The 19960-nt window shown below is 35.3% G+C and overlaps 1 protein-coding gene across 8 annotated transcripts in view; it reads left to right on the top strand.

Annotated features, from left to right (window-relative positions):
- Positions 1 to 19960, top strand: part of LOC115209795 (rho GTPase-activating protein 39) — a 511104-nt gene that overhangs the window by 73608 nt on the left and 417536 nt on the right. The gene's annotated exons all lie outside the window — the stretch shown is intronic.

The raw sequence follows: 19960 nt of genomic DNA, 5'->3' as shown, positions 1-19960 counted from the left end.
ATATGATGTTGAGACAAGGGTACGGACTTCTTTCAGTTTCCATCTACAAAATCTATCTACAAGGTTTTGGTCATCCTGGAACTACAACAGAAGACGTTTGGCTGCAAGTGCCATGCAGTGGGACTGAAGCTGAGGCTACATGCTGGCTTCTTAACTACACAGCTATGCCTACACTTTGCTCATTGATTCATAATTCAATAAATAGCATTTCTGGATAGTTTGAAATGTAAGGTATGTTTTAGCTTCTCTGCAAAATGTGAGCAAAGTTGTTACTTCACATGGTTTTATCTCTCTGTGGACTGTGAAAAAAACGTGGGGTTGATCTAGTCAGTTTCTAGTCTTAGATCTTTATAAGAGAAAGGGTGCTCCATGGAGAAATTAGTAAGCTTTTAGCCATGTATAATGTACAGAAATTAGGATTTTTAAACTGGTCAGTCTAGTTTGTGCAAGTACTGAGAATGTTTGTCCATTCATAGTGCAATAGTACATAGTGTTTTCAGATGATTTGCAATGAAAGGTATAGTTTTTTTTTTTGAAAGAAAGTTATACCTTGCATTTCTCAATTGTACATACCTGGTTCACACAAGGCTAGAAGTGGTTAATCAGATACCTTGCAAGAAACAAACAAATGCATGCACGCACACACACTGGATGAATCTTGTGGAAGAGGAAGACCCTGGAAAATGTGGAATGAAGTAGTGAAGGCTGATCTTATGGTGCTGAACCTTATAGAGAAGACAGGAAATAGAAATGATTGACAATTTACTGAGCTTGAGAAGACTTGTTCATCACAGAAAAAAAATGATATCACAAAACCCCTCTTGGTTATACTTGTGTGTGTGTGTGGAGCTCTGTTCCTGACCTCTCTATGAAGCATTTCTCTGTATCTCATTCCCTAACATCAGTTACTTCTCTATCTCTGGTACCACTTGGCTGTTGTAATCACCCCACCCTTCGAGCAGAATAGGCACATGTTATACCTCTTCCCTACCCATTACCTCCCCCAGGAACCAATACCATCCCTGCCTGCATTATTTCCTCCAATCACTTCCTTTCTGTGCCCTCGGTCATTGCCCTCTTTTCTCTGCTATTTGCCATTCTTAACATATCTCTTCTCAATGCCTTTTCTTATCTCTCACACTCCCACCTTCATTTATCTCCCTGAACCACTCCTATATCTCTCACCATCATTTGCTACATTGACCTCCACCCATCTCACACCATCTCTCCCCACTATTATGTAACTTCCCCCTTCTGTCCTCCTCTGCAATCCACTACTTGCATCCTCTCTTGCACCCACCTTGTATCTTGAGATGCTTTGGCATCCCACCACCCCTTCAATCACTCCAGCCTTCTAGCTACTCCCACCCACAAGTGTGGCCTTGTATCTCTATTGCAAGACACCTGAACTTGTTCTTCCGTAATACACTAGTATCAACACCTGGCATAGAACCATTACCCCCCCTCTTCAACACTACCCCCCTCCACTTAGTTAAGGAGGCTTTTTTTTTGTTTTTTCTTTTCCTTTCCCCTCTTTCTCCTTCCTGTTCATTTCTTGACTTCCAAGTCTCTTAGCAACCTCTTTAGTGCAGGTTGCATGGAAAAGGTGCCCAGTACACTGTAAAGTGGTTGGCATTAGGAAGGATATCCAACGAGAAATCATACCAAAGCTGACGTTATAGCTTGATGTGGCCCTATGCTGGATCCTGTCGAAATTCCCAATTCATACCAGCATGGAAATTGATGTTGAATGATGATGTTGAAGACCCACATCATCATCATCATTTTTCATTACTCATGTTCCATGCTAACCTGGGTTAGATGGAACCTATGCATGTATGTGTGTGTGTGTGTGTGTATATATATACACACACACACACACACACACACACACAGACACACATATATAAATATACCAGAGTAAGCACATAAATGTGAAACAAGGTGGGAAAAAATAGTACTTGAATACTGGAGGTAGAGTAATATGCTCTATTATTAAAGCTGCAAAAACATTACAAAAATATCACAAAAAAAATTGTTCCTCAGAGTTTCTCATTCCCGTTCGTCAGGCAGTTGGGATCCAGAATGGAATAAGAATTTAAGTTATAGGTATAATTTATATTATGATGTAATTCACATTGACTGATACACATTTGAGTTTGATTGGTCATTTCAACTAACAGTTTTTCAAAAGTATTGGAACTGAGACAGTAAATGTAAATATAAAATATAAAATAAATTAAAATAAAAAAGACATGAATATTGTGTTGTATAAAATCGAAAAAAAATCTTGAGTTAGAGAAATTATTAGGTTAAAAAGAAATGATGCATGTCCAGAGTAATTTTATTAATGGTAAATGAGTAATTAATTAATATAAACATAAGACTGTTTTAAAAGATTAACCCATGGGCGTGGGAAACAACCAGTCAAGTTCAAATGTGTATCTGTCAATGTGAATTATATCGTAATATGAATTATATGTAGAACCCAAATTCTTATTCCATTCTGGATCCTGACTGCCTGACGATTGCTAACGTGAAACTCAGAGTAGTACTTTCTTTGTGATATTTTTGCAATGCTTTTGCAGCTTTAATGTATATATATATATATATATATATATATATATATGTATATATTATGTTCCACCCATGCTAGCATGGAAGGTAGATGTTAAATGATGATGATGATTGTATTTACACACACACACACACAAATCCATATATGAAAGTAGCATTAAATTTATGATGGTTGTAAAACATTAGCAGAATGTGTGTTGTAATAAAAGTATTGATGTGAAATATATTTTTTCTTAACATAAGACAATAAGGAAAATAAAAATATGAAATTTTTTATTTGCATTGAATTATTTTTGGTCAGATTTAGTAAGTAGTAATTTGGTGACTAGCGAGATTATTTTTTCCTTTTAACATTGTACTCCAGCTTGTTCTTGAAATCTTAGCAAGGCCTTAAAACTATTTGGTTTATAGATTTAAATATCCTGGTTGGTTAAAAAGGAAAACAATTAGATAATAATAAAACCCAAAGCATAAAAACAAATCCATTAGGATCTCTTAAGTGAAGTAAGTATTTCTCTTCACTAATGGACATAAAAACTATTGAAATTTTGGTTATCAGTCGCATAATAATGTTCTCCCAGAACATTATCGAAATAGAAAATAGCTTCTTGTAATTTACTATTATCAAAATGAGAATTAGCCAGACTTGGTAAGCTTTACTATCGCCAATGACCTTTGTCATATTTATCGTGCAGACAAGACAGCACCAGAATGGCTGATTGCCCCCCCACAAATACTCTCCACCATCATTCCTCAACAGTTGTTAATCCTCTACATTTACTACTCTATTTCTCTTGCATTCAGTTTGCATATTCTGGACCTCACCCAAAAGAACATCCAGTTTCTTGTTAGGCAAACCTTCTTTTATTAACACTATAAAATTACAAACAAGTAATTTTCTCTTTGCTTTCTTTTGTTACATTTGCAGCTGTTTCTACTCTTCTAAAGTTTCATAATTCTCTGTTATCTTCCCCCAATTCTACTGTATTAAATACTTTACATAATCCTAGAACTTCGCTTCTCACATTTTGCTTATAAACATCAACTCAGAGTAGCTCAAAGAAGGCATGAGCTCTTTCTATCAATATTACAGTTTCAGCGTAAGAAAAATACAAGTATTGTTCACCTCCCTTGTCCTATCTAATGCCACAATTCCATCTGTTTATATTCTTTCATCATTGTTGTAAGGTTAACTTTTTCATGCTTACATTGGCCAGATGGAATTCACTGAAACAGAATTTCTATGGCTGGATGCCCTTCCTGTCATCTGTTTCCAAGCAATGTAATATTTCCCTATAATGGACATTTTTGCACAGAAGGTTGGCAACAAACACTGCTTGCTTACAACTACTGTGCAATAAATATCAAAACTATGGGATGTGCACACATCTATGTCAGACTTCTTTCAGGTTCTGTTTGCCAAATCTGGTCGCAAGGTTTTGATCAAGCTGGGTCTATAGGAGAAGACATACCCAAGGTGCCATACAGCGAAACCACGTGGTTGGCAAGCAAACTTTTTCACCACACAGCTGTGCTTGAACCTATGGATATGAACTGCCATGAGTTTGTACTGAAGATCTACACTGCATCATTATAGTGTGTTAGTCAATTAGTCTATAGATGTCAGCTGTTTACTCATTTTTGTTTGTCTAAATGTCAGTGTATAAAAAAAAAGACAAGAAGAGGAAATATTTTATATAATTCAATTAATTCAATTGCCTTTTCTACTTGTTTAGCTGAAAACTCTTCTTGTGTCACTTAAATTAACAATGTTGGAGCTCTACACATGATCATGTGCTCTCTCTCTCTCTCTCTCTCTCTCTATGTATCTATTTATTATATATATTCATTATCTCCATTATTGCTAACACCATCATAATTGTAGGAAAGTATGTTTTACTTTGCTTTGATAGAATAATTGTAACAAAAACAAAATAACTCTGGATTACTGTTTTATTTTCTGGTTTATATTTCAAGAAAGAATGTGTGTGTTTGTTCTCTCTCTCTCTCTCTCTCTGTCTCTCTCTCTCTCTCTCTCTGTCTCTCTCTCTCTCTCTCACACACACACACACACACACACACACACATATTTAGAATTACAACTACATATTCTAGTTAGTGTTTAATTTTTTCCCTGTATTAATTAATACCAATCATCACATACAAAGTGGAGTAGCAGGATTTCATTGTTCTATTAATTTGTTTGTCCATCAAAGTTCAATGGTTCTCTTATATAACATTCCATTGAATATTCCATATTCAACAGAAATCAATCAGAAAAATTCTTGTACAACTTGGAAACATTTCTGGATTTAAACTATTGACCATGGGGCTATTCTGAAATGAAATGGTTTAAAAGAAAATTATTGGACTTGTTTGTAACTATCTAAAACGGTTAATAAATTAATCAATATTATCTGAGGAACTTGCATTGCATTTATCATTTGAAGATCAATCGATTGAAGAAATGTAGATGAAAAAAAAAAAAAAGCTTTCCTGGGAGGTTATTTGATCAAAGAATAATATTGAATTTTCATAGAGACTATGAAATGTTGGCACGTTCACAAAGCAAAGATGAGACTTGAACTGTGTGACAAGATGGAGAAACTAAAGAAAGGTTACTATGAAAAGTGTTTCATGTTATAGGAGTAATAATAGTGGCATGAGTAAAAAAACTAGTTTAGAACATGAATGATGTGGAATGTAAAGAAATAATAGGTTTTTTATGTGATTCTTGTTTTAATTAGATTATTTTAGACAATTTATTGTCGTTGCTGATTTAATGTTCCAGTTTTCCCACGCTTGAATGGTTAATTTCCTTGAAACAAATGTATTAGTTGTTGGATGACATTCCTAATAACAGGAGTGGTGGCATTGAAACTTTTTGCTATAATAATAATAATAATAACCTACAAAATAATTCACTTTTGTCTATTAAAATCATATGTATAACGGTTTATGTAACTTAACACAATGTGAGGATTACATAGATCTGTATGTATACATATAATTTAATTTGTAAGTTCTCCTTAGATTATTTAAAGTATCATAATAGAAAATAAAATGTTCTTTTCCCATGTTTTCTGCAAGCATCGGATATACCAAATTCATTTTACTTTTTTAATTTTACTACTTTTAATATGGCCTTTTCATTAACTTTTTGGCCAGTGATAATGGTGGAACAGAATTTGGTTCAAGTAGATGCTGAAATTCCCCGTCTTCAGTGCAACTTTCACAGTTTGTATGGCCCTTTCAGTAGCAGTGTTAAAAACCGGATTGTAAGCAGGTGTCTCAATTTTTTTTGCAACCCATTGACAACAACATATTCTTTAACACAACAAATTCAGGCCCTTTGTCCGATACTAAAGCTGTGGGCACACCAGAACAAGCAAAGACTTCAAGCAGCTTGCTTTTTCCTGCCTCAGTCGAGTGATTAGGACACAAGAATACTTTGATTCATGCAAACAATATTATATAACAAAATAAAAGAAAGTATTTTACAGCAAAATTGGAGATTGGTCTCGAATCTGGAACAGTGCATTCGTTAAAGAGAAGGATTTTCTAACATAAAAAAATGGCTTAAGGTATCATAAAATTCGTCTGTTTATTCCAGCACCTTATAGAGCTACAGTATTAGCTAAAATACACGACACACACATGGGCATTCAACAAACAATTAAGAAGGCACGACTCTGTGTTTGGTGGCCTGGGCTGGCTTACTTGGTGGAGAAGTTTGTCTAATCTTGTGATAGTTACCAGAGAGTTAGGCCAAATTTAGTAAAGGCAAATGATTCATGGTCTATTTCTGGGCCCTGGGATCATGTGCATATGGATTTGGCATATGTTCCAAACATTGGTAACATACTTGTAATTGTATATTCCTATTCAAATGACAGAAAGAAGCTTGAGAATTAATCCTAAGAAGAAAGTTGTTGATTGACTCATCTTCCAGTTCCTTTAGTTCCAATAATTTTAATTGGTCTGCAATTAACAGTCTCTCCTTCAGCTTTATTAGTTGTTGCAATGCATTCATTATTTATTGGTATGTTGCGTTCTGAAGACTTACCAGGAAAAGAATATCTTTTAACTTCATTATGGCTTCAACTCCACAGGTAGAAAGCAGTGTCGACTTCTTTTTGACATGTTCAACATTGTCGCATTCAGTTTTTGCTTTGAGCTGTATCAGCCAGGCGTTAGCTTCTTCCAAGTTGTTCAAGTTTAAATGTTTTCCGGATGTCATCCTCATTGCCATATATTGTGTTTCACTCATTTAGAAACTATATTGAATGTTCGTAACTTCAAGTTATACAGCTCACTTCTAAGGGCCATGCTGTACAGTTCCTAGCATCATCTTCCACATGCGTAGTGGTATCACCCCTTTTATGGCTGCCAGCTTGTTCATCTCTCATCTCATGATTTTCATGTGGTTGCACAAGACTTCGCTTGATAGTTCTACATATATATCAGGATATCAAAATCAACAACCCAATGCAACTATCACGGTAATCTTCCAAATAACATCACACCAATCATGAAATATCTAAATAACAACATTGCTTGAGATATGTATATATATATATATATCATCATCATCATTTAACGTCTGTTTTCCATGCTAGCATGGCTTGGACGGTTTGACTGGGGTCTGGTAAGCCATGGAGGCTGCACCAGGCTCTAGTTTGATTTGGCAGTGTTTCTACAGCTGGATGCCCTTCGTAACGCCAACCACTCCATGAGTGTAGTGGGTGATTTTTATGTGCCACCAGCACAGGGCCAGAGCAGGCTGGCAAACGTCCACGATCAGTTGGTGCTTTTATGTGTCACCGTCACACACACACACACACACACACACACACACACATATATATTTTGTCTAACAAAAGTTTTTATTTATATATATATATATATATATATATATAAATAAAAACTTTTGTTAGACACAGAACAATAAACAATGCCAACAGTAGTTATATTTTCAAATATCTTTAAAATTCTACAGAGAATAGTAAAATACAAAGCTGTCATTGACATGGCCATAGCTTGTTACTATCAGTATGTGTTGAAGAAGGAAGTTCACTTTTAAAAAATATCTCACGCTATTTTGTCTTGGCTCAACAGTAAACTAGTTATTGGTGTAAAAAAAAATGAAATCTACCTAAAATGCTTAGGTGAACAAAATAAACAATTACTATCACCAAGTGTTTTCCCACCACACTACAATTCCCATAGTTTTAAAATGTTGCCACTATTTATATTGCATGCAGAGAAAAAAAATGTCTTGCAGTAAACTATTTTAGTTTTAGTACTTCTGGATTTATTCTTGTTTTATTAATTTAAAAAAGACACATTTTATAGTATGTGATGGCTTGAACTGTGCAAGCATGGAAATTGTATTTAAAATTGATGACAATGCCCTGCTTCCAACTCTTAATTTAGAATATTTGATATAAACTTTTGCAGTAGGTGCTTTGTAACAGTATGATGTATGTCACTTCATTTTGTTGCTAAGGCTTGTAGCAAAGACATGAATATCACATAGTTTAATTTTCTTTCACTCTACACATTTGATGCCTCATGGCTCTGTAAGAAAAAATGCTGTAACGAACTTAGTGTTAATATCTTCTCTTGTACTTTCGGGGTACAAGAAAGCAATCACTATCCGTTGCTCTAAAATCCAGATTCTCTACCAGTCAGAAACAACAAGACGCAGACGTAAAAGATATATATACTACTTTATTCTCTAATGTGGTAACAGTAACAATAAGTGGTTATCTGGTATCCCTTTGGTATAAATGTGTCGTGCTGAACCTTATCTCTGTAAAATAAGAAAGTGTTCAAATGCAAAACGACACTGGTCAAAGATGGCGGCGAACAATGGAGACGATGTTGGTCTGCAACAATTTGGTTAAAGGCCTTTTGGTAAGGTGCTGCTAGAATCAAGTTCAGACGGAGAGAAAATATACGTGACCGTCGCCTTCAGTCGCTGCTGTCTCAAGTCGCTGCTGTCTCAAGTCGCTGCTTGCTGGACGCTGGTGGTCAACGTCTTACTATCCCCTTGCCTCGGCTAACTGCTACGTAGGCAAAAGGGTTCTTCTTCTGGTGGTGAAAGCACCAACTCCGCACGCGCGAAATACAAATGGACGGTGCGTGAGCGCACACCGTTGTATAGGATCACTACAATGCTTTTTTTTTCTATTTTACCTAAACCAGCATTCTTGAAGTTGTTAGTCATTAAGTTAGCTTTGATTGAGTAGACTTATGGTATTTCTTTTAATCATGACCATTTTGTCTCTTATTTAGTCAAAGTGTATCTAGGACTATATTAGCCTTTTTTTTAAAGGTGTTAGTATATGATTTGAGCCAGTTTTGACTGCAATTTTTAACAGCTTTGTGGCTGAGCAGATTATTTTAGTAATCTGACTATGTCTATGCCAATAATAGCTGTTTTTTTATTACATTCCATTGAAGGGCAAGGACCCAAAATATCAGACTTTACCCTCCACATAGTCATCAACTTTTGATGAACTCTTCTTTGGGCCAATTGTTGCTGATATGAAACTTTGCCAGTTATATTTAGATTCCAGGGTTTTATACTCTTAGAATTCTTGGTGAACTTGTGAGATTTCTTACAGTTTCTAACCTTGTCATGTCACCAAAGACTGGATCTTCATGAAGCTTGTGTCACATTTCTAGTTATAAACTGTTTTATCTTCACAAGACCTCATTAACATTTTTTCTCTATGAATATTAAGATATTGTCAATGAAATGTGTCAACAACCATTGTCAAATTGACTAACGTATATTTTGATTATTTTTTCATTCATAAATTTTTCAATGACAAAAAGTACTTCAATCTCTTGTCCACAGATATGCTATCTCCCCTCCCTCTCTGTAGCCCTTATTCTTTGGAACTGGCTGCTCTCATACCATGTCCTTTCAGGCACTTCTAATTCTCCTCCTCATATCAACCATATTATGTCCTCACTGACAACTAACCCAGTCCTTCTACCCCAGAATGCTGATCTGGTAAAATTCCTTTTCATGCATATTTTTCCTGCAGTCATTTATTTAAGATTGTCCACAAATGTTAACTAACCACTCTCTCTAATATCCGAGAGTGGTTGTAAAAGCCATAGGTACAACTACTTTAGCCTGACCATAAAAACAAACAAACAATGCTTTAGATGGGAAGTTCTGTTAACGGAATCGCCTGGCCCCCGTGCCGGTAGCACGTAAAAGCACCATCCGTTCATGGCTGTTTGCCAGCCTTGTCTGGCACCTGTGCCGGTGGCACGTAAAAAGCACCCACTACACTCGCGGAGTGGTTGGCGTTAGGAAGGGCATCCAGCCGTAGAAACACTGCCAGATCAGACTGGGCCTGATGCAGCCTTCTGGCTTCACAGACCCCAGTTGAACCATCCAACCCATGCTAGCATGGAAAACGGACACTAAATGATGATGATGATGAATCATTTTTTATTTTCTAAATTTTGTAGCTCTGAAAGTTTATGTTAATAAGTCTGATTGCTTGGGAATTATATTTTGTTAGGAATTTGGTTGCTAAGCATTAGATACTAAATTCCTTAATTACAGTTTTGCTGAGCTTATTAGGTATCATTACAGATATTTTTTTTTTGTTATGAGGATGGTCATCCTTTTTGTGATTTTGTGCTTGTTTGTGTAATTATTTGTAGTTAGTATTCCATTCAACTTATGTGAAACCCATCTTCCTTCATTTCTACTGACTACGAGTAAGCTTCTTTGGATTAACACCCACACAGATATTGACATGAAAACATAATATGGAATTAATGATATAGTTACTAAATATACGTACAGACCCACCACTTGAATTTTCTTCACACATTTACATAGAGAACAAGAGAGGAGAGATGAGTATGCCTAGTGTAAAAATATTTTAAACCTTAACTATTAAAAGAAGTTACTATATATATCTCTTTTTTTTTTCTGATCTCAATATCTGCTTTTCATGGTTGAAGCTAAAAACATGTTCACTACAAACACACCTGTAAGTTTACATTATACACCTCTATTCATTTACACACTGTGTAATGCTGCTCATTACATTTCATCAATCAACTCTCTACACATGTATGTCTGTTACATGTTTGCAGGACCTTATATATTAATAATAGCATTATTGTTCATGACATGCCCTCTCTTCATTGCATAAACTAATATTTACATTTGGTGCAGATATTGCTTTGTGGTTAAGAAGTTCACTTACTAAACCACATAGTTTCAGGTTCATTCTCACTGTGAAGCTTCTTGGGCAAATGTCTTTCTACTATAGCCATGGCCAACCAAAGCTTTGGGAGTGGATTTGCTAGACAAATCTGCTCACAAGAAAATATTGCTTTGCTTGGAAACGATTGAAGGTTGGCAAGAGAATGAGTATCTTTCTGTAGAAAATCTACCTCAGGGAATTGTGACACATGCAAGCATGGAAAGTGGATCCTGTGATGATGAACGTGTATTTTTATGCCTTGAAAATATGCCTTTATCTTTCTCTGTGTGTGTTTGTGTGTATATGAGGTGGTATCAAAAAATTTCTGAACTAGTTTTTTTTTATAAAAGATAACTTTTTACTTAAGTTTTAACATTGTCTCCTTCAAAATAATCACTTTGCACTGCAATACACCGATCCTAGTGTGCTCCTTGTGGAATCTGGCCTGCAAGTGGGTTTCCTTAAGTGAGTTGAAAACCAGCAATTTGCTCTTGATCTTGACAGCAGTGTTAAAATGGTGACCTTTGAGCTGCATTTTTATCTTGGAGAAGAGATGGAAGTCTGCAGGTGCTAAATCTGATGAATACGTGGGTGCAGAAGCGATACCATGTTGTTTTTGGTGAGAAACTCATAAGTGAGGGAAGCTCAGTGAGAAAATCCAATTCTTTGCGCTCTATAGATCCGGTTGGTTTCATCAAATATCCTCTATCAAGTGCTTCAAAACGTCACGGTATAGCTCTTGATTGATGGTCTGGCCCTGGTGGACAAATATGCAATGCACAACACCATGGATGTCAAAAGAAGAAAACCATGAGCATGCTCTTGATTGAGCTGCTGCTCTGGCATGCTTTTTAAAGTACCAGTGCCACTCAAAGCATTGCGTATGATCCATCGCCTCATTGCCATAAACCTGCTGATGCATGCTCAATATCTCTGTAGCAGACTTCCCAAGTTTTATGTAAGATTTCACATTGACACTTTGTTCCAACTTCCTGTCCATCACAAAAATCACAGACTACAGCATACAAGTGATCACAAAAACACACATTTCACAACTTGTGAAGTAAACCCAGCAATGTCACTCAGTATACTGCCTCATGAAGGTCACTGCTAGCTCTCACTGCACATGCAACCATATGCTGCCATCTGTTGGTGCACTACAGAAATAGTCTGGGATCTTTTTGATACCACTTTGTATATATATTTCCCATCAGTTTCACCGAGTGACAAGTCTAGTGGTTTAATTATAACCAGCTTAGATTATAATCTAAATGACTGAATAGTCCACAGATCTTTGTAGTCCTTAACATGGTATCATGCTGAGTGTGCCTCAAGACTGGACTTATCACACAACATTGTATCACAAGACTAGACTTGTCATTTGGTCTTATGTTGGACTTTCGAGTTACAGGTACAGTTCATATATGATAGGCACTCACACAATTTCCATTCAGCCAATTACACTTGCAAGTCTTGAGTTGATCCAAGGCTATAACCGGAAATATATATATTTGGTTGGTTTAACGTCCATTTTTTCATGCTAGCATGAGTTAGATGTTTATATTGCAGCATTTTTTAAAGCTTAATGCTCTTCTTGTTGCTAACTCTTACCTAATTTTTAAGTAAAGGAGCTCTTATTTCATATGCCACTGAAGCTGTACAGCCAATGGAAAATTTGTTGATGGGAGAAACAACATCACTGCTTGTAGATTACGATTTTTGGAGACACCCTAATGTAAGCAAACATACATACACACACATACATATACACATTGACTGGATTCAAGCTATAGTCTGATATTTAAAAACTAATACTAGTAACTCTCTTATCAACTGTGTCACTGATGCTAGTTGAATCCAGAGTATTACAATATTCAGATGTAAGAATAAGATACCTTATAATGATCAGAAATAAGCCAAAATCAAAACGGTTTCCCTTCTAAAGGTGAGGTAAATTGTCTGAAAATATTAGATGTTATTACAAAGTATTATATTGTAAATATTACATAATAATTGGACCTTTCAGGCAGCAAGGTTTGAATTCATGTTCATTAACCACACCCATACAATTGCATGTGACTATTTTCTCTTACATAAAAGTTTCATGCAATCCACTTTACAGTTAACTGAACTCATCAGGCAAGTCTAAAATAATAAAATGTTTGTTTGGATATTTAAGTGTTGAAAGCCTTTGACTCATCATGCAGTTGATGATGTATCTACATTAAGTATTAAATAGTTTTGTCTAGAAGTTAATCGGCAGAAACTGTATGTTGGCAAATTGAGATGATATCTGATTTTTGTTTAGAATTTGAGTGATGCATACTCAAAGGTAGGAGATAAATGATGAGGAGTCTTTCTGAGTGACAGAAAACTCAGAAAACTCAGATCATTTCTAAATGTGGGTGCTCTTTCTATAATTGCTCATGTGGTGTTCATGTTTGCTCTTACATTCTTTGATTTCCAAATGTGTTTGGCTAGTGCTGTGGGGTTTTTTTTGCCTTGGTGGTAGTGACAGAACAAACTGTTGTTGGTGCAGCTGATGACAGAGATGCCTTACAGTATATCTTCTGGCTCGCTATGTTCTGAGTTCAAATCCCATCTGCCTATGGAAGGCAACCACACTCGTATTTATCTCAGTCATAGTAGTGAAAGTTCCAGTAATCTACTTAATGGTGGCCCTCCCAAGTCATTTTATATATAGAGAGTGCGGGAGAAGTCTCACATGCACAGAACTTGCCCAAGACATCACCACTGGACATAAACGCTAAGTTATAAAATGGAAAGCATTAACCACAACAATACTTTGCTTCAAAGTACAGAATACACCCGTGTATGTATGTGACCATGTGTTTCATACATTTGTATCAATCTGTAATTATAGTTTTTATCACTTTATCTGGTTCATTTTATATCATGTTTTGTTTTTGTTGTGTTTCTATTACTTATGATACGCTGTAAAGAACAATATTTTACTGAAATCTTATCTGGCAGCTGGGAACAAACGTTAATCTTGTTTTGTTGTTCCAAAATCTGAAGTTTTATCTACTTAAAACGTAGTGAATGTAATGTAAATAGTTAGAACAGTTGGTAATGACATATAGACAGATTATTATTGGGTATGAGTGAACTCATTATTGAACTTGTTAGGAGACATTCCATTTATTGTTTGGAAATTCTGATAGGATTAGATCAAGGCAGTGCTACTGGATAACATTTCCAATGATTTCTGAAAGAGTGAAAGAAAAACGGAAGCCACTTTAGTGTTGTTTCCTATGTGAGAGTGAAACCAATCAGAGAGCTGTCATGAAATTTTCCAAGACAAGTGGTTGAGTTAGTAAGAGAAAAAAAAAAAACGAAAAAAATGTGACAATCTGAAAGATTATAGTGTGAGAGTAAAAAAAAAGTGAGGTGGTGGGGGGGGACAGAGAGAAGTGATAATCTTTCCAATAATGGTGTCATGACTAAGAACATCAGGTGTTATATTTTGATAAAGCAGGCTTCAACAACAACAACAACAACAACAACAGCATAATTTTCATTGATAAAAATGCTTGTCTAATTTAAACCAGTGTAAAACTTTGCTTTTAATCTGATGCTGATCGTAGTGTCAACTTGATGACCTTTTTCAGTGAATGTTTGCCTTCATTTGTGTACAATTCTCAGTTCAGATATGAAACTTGTCAGTTAGAATTCAATTTTTAAAAAAAATTACCTACTTTTTTTCTTTTTCTTTTCTTCGCAATATTCAGCCAAGCAGTTGTTTCATTCCCCAGATAATGTGACAGAATCTATTACATGTGTGTATGTGTACACACACACATACACACGCACACGCATGCACACACACACCACACACACACACACACACACACACTTGATCATAGAATATGACAGAATTGCAGAAGTAAAAGTGTTTAGCAGCTGAACTGTAAAACTATATTTGGATATATTTAAATTTTAAGCTGCTTCTATTGTCATGATAAACATCTTAGAAGTATTTTCTTATATATGTTTCCTTTTTTTTTTATATATATATAAAATAATTTTCCAGCTATGGTTTTTGAAGATTTTGAAATCTGCCATTTTAAAAGTATATATTTAATTGATTTTTGATATAGCGATATATATATATATATATAAGTCAATAAGAACATATATGTTTCATCATCATTGTTTCAACATTCTAACATGAAATTCCATGCTTGTATGGATCAGATGAAATTCATTGAAGCAGATTTTTTTTCTATGGTTGGATGCCCTTCTTGCTACCAACAGTCACTTGTTTCCAAGTAAGCTAATATTTGCCCATTGTTGGACATGTTTCCACATCTTATGGCTTACCTTTATACAAGGTAACCATCTGAAGCAAATTTGACTTTTTGATTTCTTTAGATTTATATTTCTCATTAAATATTTCTTGAAAATCTCTTTAATGCATTTGTAGCTCGTTACTATGAATCATCTTCATAGGGTAATTTTATGTTCTTCTTAATTATAACTGAGAGATATATATCCAGTAAGACAGGATACTTTCACCCAATGAAACACAACTAAATTTGGGATCGATTACATGCTGGGATTTGATTGGTTTCAAATAGGATCCAGCAAAGAAACTTTTTACATTTGACAAATTCTTCAAAAGCAAACACATGGTATGCAACACTTTATATCACTATGGTTACTTAAAAAAGAAGCTTAAAGAATAAAAATAACAACAAAAAATGTTAAAAACATTTGCTACATAAAGACACTACTACCACCTGCTTAACTTCTCCAATGGCTGTATAAAATATGGGAGGTTTTTCAGCTTCACACTGTATTAAGTTGAACAAATAGTATATTAGCCCCTCCCCTCGAAATAAAAAGTGTTGTTTAGACCACACGGTTAATATGGTTTCACAATTATTATTGTCTATTTCTATGTAACAAAATATTGGCAGTTGAAACTTAGTAAATCTTAACCTTTTATGGTTAATATAGACATATTTTATCATTTCTGTTTATTTCTCTCACCTGAATCTATGTCAGAACTTATCTCACTTTTGTCCTCTGTATCTGCTTTAACCATATCTTTAGTAACATCTGGTCTTTGGATGCCAATAGTGAAAGCCATACAACCAAGTTTTCAGTTGAGAATAACTTTTCCCACTTGTCAGAGACCATGAAATAGTTTTTGGGTACTGCCCTTCCCCTGTGTGTGTGTGTGTGTGTCCAAAATAAAAAAAGGTCTCCTTGTGCAGATTGTTTTACACCTTAATCCTTTTGTTACCATCTTTCTATTGAAATACATTGCCTTTATTTCAATCAATTTTGAAAATAACTTTGCTATCATCAAGCTGGTGGTGTTTGGAACATAAACTGACCTGAAATTTTGATGGATGCTTTAATTTGGATCACTTTAAAACTAGAACTTAGTGGTTCGGCAAAAGAGACCGATAGAATAAGTACTGGGCTTACAAAAGAATAAGTCCCGGGGTCGAGTTGCTCGATTAAAGGCGGTGCTCCAGCATGGCTACAGTCAAATGACTAAAACAAGTAAAGAGTAAAATTATAGAGCCAAGAGCAGTCTTCGGTAGGTTGCTATCAAAAGGATTAAACATTGTATTAATGTATCCAGGGAATCTCCTCATTTATTCTTACTTTCTTCATTGCTCAGTATTTGGTTTCTTTTGCATTGAGGAACTTTTTGGGATTGGCAATTTTTATTTGTCTCATAGTCACATATCATATGTCAACAACTATTGAAAAGGTTGCAAGATGCAACATAAGTTTTAGAAAAACAAATAAATAAATGAGTGGAAATTGTACCGGTGTGTGTGTGTGTGTGTGTGTGTTATAAATTATAAGGCACTAAAAGAGAATGACTCTCCTCCAACACAACAGATTATCATTGTTTTAATGTCTATTTTGTTCCATGCTTTCAGACAAGAATAAGTTTGAACAGAGACTTTCTAAGGCCAGATGCCTTTCCTATCCCCAGACTTTCTACAATCTCCCTATCTATCGTATAGCGGAACATGTTTCACGTGAAGAACTGGAAACAAACAACAGCCTATGACTGAGCTTTTTTCTCTACAAAGATCATTGAACATGTCAAAACACCAAGAAGCCCAGGAATACTTTTGTAGTGGACAGTAAGCAAATAAGTATCAGGAAGGCATTGTTTACAAACCAGTGAATGTGAGGGAAATATGAAGTCACACACACACACACAATGGGCTTCTTTCACTCTCTATCTCTTGAATACTCTCACAAAGGTTTTAATTGGCTAATTTGCCCAGCACTATATTAGAAGACACCTCTCCAAGGTACCTTGCAATGGGAGTGAATCTGAAATTTTATGGTTTGGAAGTGATCTTCTTAAACATGCAGCCATGCCTATATATATATATTCCTTATTGCTAATAGAGCTAATTTAATTTTTTTTATTTGTTTGCAAATATAGTCTATTTTCATTTAACCTCATTAGAATGACAAATTAGTAAGCTGATTTGCTGAACTCTACAGTACTTAAATATTTAGACTAAAATGAGTGACAGGCTAAAAAGGAGTAAATAAAGAAGAAAAAAACTACATGTGTATTAAGAACACTTAGGTATTTTAACTAATATAGTACAATTGTTCACAAATCTTTGGAGACTGACATGTATTTGACACGTAGTCTTCTTAGAAATTATTAGACTTGCTTAAATATACAGCAGTTTCAATATTGTTATTATTGTTATTGTATATGAATTATCTAAATACTATTTACTTCTTAAATCTACAAACTCAGGATGTTCTATGTTAACAGCTTTAGTTGTATGGTAGTTAGTTACAAAATAACATCTGCAGATGGGGAGATGACATTCTGTAACTAAGAAGCACTGAGACTATGTAAACACATTTTTAACATTTTTAATTATCTAATCTGTACTCGTTAAACAAATATAAATTTCATCTTTTTTGATGAGTAATGTTAATTAGTAATGCTTAAAAAATAAAATTTTGTTGTTGGTATGTTGGAAATAGATGTTTTGAAGATGGTACGGAACTCAAACAAATTAAACAATTCTCCTCCTCATCATTTTAACATCTTTTCTTTGCTTGCGTAGGTCACACACAGTTTATTGAGGCAGATTTTCTGTATGGATGCCCTTCCATAGCCAACTCTCACTTGTTTCCAACCAAAGTAATATTCCTTGTGGCTAGACATGTTTTCATATGATATTGTTTATGTGACAGTGTCACTTGTTTACAACTATCATACCATGTCAACACAAGGACACACACACACATAGTGGGCTTCTTTCAGTTTCCTTCTACCAACTCTATTCACAAGGCTTTGGTTGGCCAGGATCTATGGTAGAAGACACTTGCCAAAAATGCCACACATTGGGGCTGGACCTAAAAATCATGTGGTTGGGAAGCAAACTTCTCAATCACACTCTCTTTACTCTTTCTCTCTCTACCAATATTAAGTTTTTTTGTTGTTGTTGCTTTGACTTAAGCAGTAGAAATCATGGTTGCTCAATAGAAAGAATAGTTTTGGATTTGCTCCAGTTAAGTGTACGAAGTATAAATCCGTTAATTACCATATTTTTTTTTTTATTAAAGAATACTTTCAAAATAGCAATCTGTATATCATACTCAATGCAGATATATTATTGTGAGTTTGAAAACTGCAATAATTGTCTCAAGAAAACATATTGTATTGATGTATAATGTTAAACAACACAAATATATCAGCAGCAGATAAAAAGTGTCAAGCAGCTGTGTTGGAATTGCTGAATATATATTACTGCTTCTTGAGCACCATTTGTAGTAAGTATCCTCTCTCAATCACATGCTAAGGCATATTTAGCCTCTACTGATATAGAGAAGCAGTAATTAACACATCACTAGTCTCACAGTTAGCTGGTTGGATAGAAAAAAATTATTAGTTCAAAATAGCAGTCTGTATATATCTTTGTCATTATTAAATTGGTGTTTGGAATAGATATTGATATGCAATTTTGATAGAAAGTTTTTAGATCACTTTCAAACATAAAGTTTATACATGTTTATGTCATAGAAGCAGGGTTGTTCTCATTTGCATTGAAGAAGGAAAGTGGGTAGGTAGTATTTACCATTCACACCTATCTTTTAAATGTTCTAATAATATATATCAGAACATATATCGAAGGCTATTGAGCCAGTGAGGGAGCCTCTACACACATTTACTTGACCAACAAGAAATAGTAACTTAATCTTCCTCAAAACACACCCTATCTTCAATAGACATACTAGATAATGTAAATCGGAATCGAAATTGAACCAATCCTATGACTGGCACCTGGCAGTTGCCAGGGCCACTGGACTGATTCCTGTGCAGGTGGCAAGTAAAGAAACACCGTTTCAACCCTGTGCTTGAGGAGATCCATTGAGTCAAGTACACCAACATCAAAAATCAATGGAAACTGCAGTTGTGATCCCTGTGCCGGTGGCACATAAAAAGCACCATCCGAACGTGGCCGATGCCAGCGCCACCTTGACTGGCTTCCGTGCCGGTGGCACGTAAAAAGCACCAATCTGATCGTGGCCGTTGCCAGCCTCACCTGGCACATAAAAAGCACCCACTATACTCATGGAGTGGTTGGCGTTAGGAAGGGCATCCAGCTGTAGAAACACTGCCAGATCAGACTGGAGCCTGGTGCAGCCTTCTGGCTTCCCATACCCCAGTCAAACCGTCCAATCCATGCTAGTATGGAGAATGGACGTTAAACGGTGATGATGATGTAGTCCTAGGTGCACTGTCTAAATTAAAGATGAGATGGTCTTAGCTGGATAGCCATTGATTATAGGTTCCCTGGATCCTGCTGCAAAATAACAAAAGCAATCGCTTACAATGATGTCTGAAGTAAAGTCTATAGTCAAATAAATCCTACTTACGAATCTTTGTTCTTCTATTGTTCGTTATGGTACAAAGGAGAAAAATACATTTAATACTTTTTAAGCATTATACTTTTTGATATTAATGATAATGAAATATAGCTTTATCATATCTCTCTCTCTCTCTCTCTCTCTCTCTCTCTCTATCTATCTATCTATATATATATATATATATATATATACACACACACACACACACACAGGAGGTGGACAAAATAATG

The sequence above is a fragment of the Octopus sinensis genome, linkage group LG3 (assembly GCF_006345805.1).
Source record: "Octopus sinensis linkage group LG3, ASM634580v1, whole genome shotgun sequence".
NCBI lineage: Eukaryota > Metazoa > Mollusca > Cephalopoda > Octopoda > Octopodidae > Octopus > Octopus sinensis.
Note: the sequence above shows the minus strand (reverse complement) of the source record. Positions and strands in the feature narration are given on the sequence as shown.